Source organism: Macrobrachium nipponense, chromosome 13 (assembly GCF_015104395.2).
Source record: "Macrobrachium nipponense isolate FS-2020 chromosome 13, ASM1510439v2, whole genome shotgun sequence".
NCBI classification, from domain to species: Eukaryota; Metazoa; Arthropoda; class Malacostraca; order Decapoda; family Palaemonidae; genus Macrobrachium; species Macrobrachium nipponense.
In genome coordinates, this window is record NC_087206.1 from 27445218 (window position 1) to 27450032 (window position 4815).

The following is a 4815-nucleotide window of genomic DNA, read 5'->3' on the forward strand; positions in this document are numbered from 1 at the left end:
ACAATGAGAATACTTTCTTGCTAGGTAAAGCCAGAAGGTCATTACCCTGACTAGTAATCGTCCTAAAATAAATATTGACCTGTAAATGAATGAAAATAAAAAATCCGCCAGAAGGAGAGTTCCAAGTGTAAAGGAAAAAATAATTCATGATGTTACACACAAATTAACTGGTTTATTATATCAAATAAGTAAAATAATTACCTTGTACCACACATGCATGAGATTTTCGAAGCGTAAAGGCTAGAAATATCTCAAGTGAAGTTAACTGTATTGTCTTCCCTCAAAAAGTTATTTTCGTCATCAGCAAACGAACAAGAAATGGTATATGTGTTAATTATGACAATCAGATTCCTTATTTCCCAGGAAATAATAACTGTGGACATTGCATGCAGAATTGTTTTTTTTAAGATCTTTAAAAAATTCCCTCTATTTATCTATATATCTATCTCATACACATTTTTATATATATATATATATATAATATATATATATATATATATATATATATATATGTATATGTGTATGTGTGTATACATACACACACAATATACAAATCATATATATATATATATATATATATATATATAATATATATATATATATATATATATATATATACTTACATACACATATATTATATTTCCGTAATATAAAAAATTTTTTCTCTCTCTCTCTTAAACGATATAATATGAGGAAGAGCTACTTCTTACCACATTATTACGCAATTATCAAGTAAAGTAACGCAAGACTTGAAAGGCAATGTAATTAAGAAGCAATAATACCATGTGATTGCGATGTACAAACTTTCATTTAATATCGTGATTTTACCTAAATGTCTCTCTAGCTATAAATCTCCGATGCCGAATTACTGCAAAAATGTCATCATTGCACTTGCACCCTCCAGCCTCATTTCTGTCGATGTCGATAACCACGAAAAATAATTAAAAAGAAATAACAAACTATTTTCATCTTTTTTGCATTTAATTGAAATAAAACAGGCCAATCTTACAAGGAGACATAACCAGATAGCTATTCCATAGAGAGAGAGAGAGAGAGAGAGAGAGAGAGAGAGAGAGAGAGAGAATCAAGTTCAAGTGTGTGTGTGTGAGAGAGAGAGAGAGAGAGAGAGAGAGAGAGAGAGAGCATCAATCTTTGTCAGATACGTAATTGACATCAAATAGCGGATTAAGTCGTCTCGGTATAACGCTTTTCCTCTGTGCGTGAAGGTGAATCGCTACAGTTTTCTCGTAATTAAATTGGACATCTGCTATAATACAAGACATTCCCGAGTACGCACTTCTGGTACATACTGTACATCAGGTATAATCCGTTATTTCCACGTCCACAAGTTTTCTGATTGGAAGAAGTCACATATTTCCACACTTCCAATAATTCAAGATAGGAAACAGCGACCCATACACTAGAAATATGCAAAGCTGAAGAAGAGGAAGAAAAATATTGAGAACACATCAACCAGAAATTAACACAGTTGAAGAGGAAGAAAAATTCAGATACCACATCAACCAAAGTAAAAAAAAAAACTTAAAGAGAGAGAGAGAGAGAGAGAGAGAGAGAGAGAGAGAGAGAGAGAGACTTTGTGTATACGCAGAGACACTACCAGCAATCCAAAAATCATGCTAATCATTAAAAAGGAAGACACAAACACAAACATACACATGTACACAAACACACAGAAAGGTGGGGGAGGGATTAAATCTTGCACTGACCGATTCCAAATGATAATAAGCAACACTCAAGAAAATACAAAATAAAATCCTTTTAAGACGAACAACAGATCTCCCAGATACGGAACGTGACAGGAATATATTTTTTTCCCTCCTTCTGATTCTAAAAGGATACCAAACAAAGTATTAAGTGTTTTTGCCTCTTATGTCTGACCATATCCATTAACGGCATCATATATATTTGGAGTTAAAAAATGTATAGAGAGAGAGAGGAGAGAGAGAGAGAGAGAGAGAGAGAGAGAATAACGGCATCAAACACACTTGGAGTTGAAAATCTATGGAGAGAGAGAGAGAGAGAGAGAGAGAGAGAGAGAGAGAGAGAGAGGAAACTTACAGTAAATATTTCCACGGAGTCTACAAAACAGTTAATACCATCGACCAATTACATCAAGCAAAGCACCGACGAAGAAAACCGGATCTGACGCTCCTACGTGACTGGATTAAAGCTCCTTTTGTGTAATCACTTCAATCGTAGATCTCAAAGCCAGCATTAATAATAACACACATTACTGTATTCTTATTTTCAAAATCTAATAATAGAATCTCCATGACCCCCAATTCTTTGCTTGGCTTCCTTCATGATTATAAAAATCACAGGAAGTGTGTTGAGTCTTTTTATTTTTTCATAATAATCAATAGTTACACAGATGATCTCGCACGCTCCATCTGGTCTACACCAGCACCAGTTAGACTGCTTTAATAATATAGCCTTCTTTTTAAACGTCGAATCAAGGAACGAAATCTATAATGGTAAATCTAAAATATTTCTTGGCATTTTGTCATCATCAGCCGTAATAATGTTCACTTGGACTGGAAATCTAGACAGTTGTCAGAACGGCTTACGATTTAATCAGCTTCATATTGCAACCACGTACCTTATCTAGTATACATACGCAGCATTTAAAAAAAAAACTGAAATAAACAATCAGTAGGTTCCATCAGCTTTTTTCGAAGCTAAATGTGATACCATTCATAAAACTCACACACGAAACAGAGAGCGAAAGAGATACAGCTAATTATTGCGAACAAATATGAAATGATTCAGATGACGATCTGCATGTGCATCTACTGCTGTCGTGCCAGACAAGCCCTCAGAACTCCATAAGTCGAATCCGCATTCTTTTTTTTCTTTTTTTCTTTTTTTTTTTTTGAGATGAAGGCAGGCCAAAATATCTTACAAAGTTAGGTATTCTGATCGATAATGATTGTTTACATGTTAACTTATAATAATTTTTAAAGATAATTGTTACCTCTTATCTTTTGCAAGCAGTTTCCAATATCAACAAAAGAATAAAATATAGAATTTGGGCCAAAGGCTAAGTGATAGGCAATAGGAGGTCAATCAGCGCTGAGAGGGAAATTGACAGTAAGAAGGTTTGAAAAGCGTAACAGGAGGGTAGAAAGTCAGATGGAAAAAAAAAAGAGAATATGAACGGAAGTACAATAAGAGGAATGAAAGAGGTTGCAGTACACCACGTGGGGTACATTAACGGCACTGGCACCCTACGAGTCAACTATGATAACAAAATATGGTGAAAATATGATCTGCTGTAGATCTGCCACTCTCATTGGTGCTGCATTCACTAATGAGTGGCACTGATTCCAACGGGTCAAGGTGTCTTGCAGTGGTCTGTTCTTGTGGAGAGATTCAGCAGAGGTTCTGGGAAGGAAAGACATCGAAGATTGCATCCAGGAAATAAGGGCGAAATAATGGACTCTTGACGTGTCTTATTTATAAGCAATTGAAGGTGCTATGTTACAGAATTTTTCTGTATAAAGGATTCAGTCTCGATTCAGCAGTTAAAATATGAATGCTGCTGTGAATACTGTCTCTCTTTTTACGTCACAGAGACAACGACTGACCAATGGTTATACACACGCATCAACCCACAAAGATATATATATATATATATATATATATATATATATATATATATATATATATATATATATACTATATAATATATATGTATATAATTATATATATTATTATATATATATATATATATATATAGAGAGAGAGAGAGAGAGAGAGAGAGAGAGAGAGAGAGAGAGAGAGAGAGAGAGAGAGAGAATCTTCATACAAAAGCCATAAGCACAAGTTGTAGCGATATATAGTAACGAGCGAATGGGATAAAAAGCAAATACGAAATTATCTGAAGAGTATATGAAAGAAAATATACAGTAATATAAAACAAACTAATATAAAATAAAAAGAATAATGAGAGAAAAATCCATTGAGACATAAATCATTCAGAAATGAAGAACAGATTAAGAGAAACGGATGTGCCAAAATTAATGTTTAAAATATAGAAAAAGAGAAAATTTAAAAAAAAAGGAAAAAAGTGGGAGAAAGAAAAACTGAGCTGCTAATCGAGTCTGAACTCGACGACCATTTTTTTTTCAACATTGGAAGTGTTTTAATTTGTTCTGAAATAATCTACGATACCAATTAGTTACCCACGAGATCGATACCCAACAGCGGGTGTCAGTAGTTATTGAACTGTGGTGGATCCTCGCTTACGCAGCAAAAATTGAAAAAAAAAGAGAAAATATGAGAATAGAATAGAATATAGAATTTAGACGCAAGGCCAAGCGCTGGGGCCTACGAGATCATTCAGCGCTAAAAAGGTCGAACAGGAGGAAAGACTCACAGATGCACTATGATCAATTGTTAAGAGAGGGTGGAAAGTAAGATGGAAGAAAGACTATGAAATGAGGTACAGTTAAGGGAATAAAAGCGGTTGCAGGTAGGGGCCAAAGGGAAGCTGCAAAGAACCCTAAGTAATGCCTACAGTGCACGGCATGAGGTGCACTGACGGCACTCTCCCCCTAAGGGGGAGAAAACATGAGGGACTCAAGAGAAGCGACACGAAGCGCCCCGCAGAACAAAGCCCCAGAGGAAGATGCCCTCGACTGGTCTCGTCCTTCAGAAGGACACCAGCCCCAATTATTTACCAGCAACTGGAGGACGAGGAGTCAGACGCCGCATCCGAAATCGCCGTGAACTGAGGAAACCCGACCGCAAATATTCCAGGACGATTAAGGGGAAAAAACATCCTCGACACGG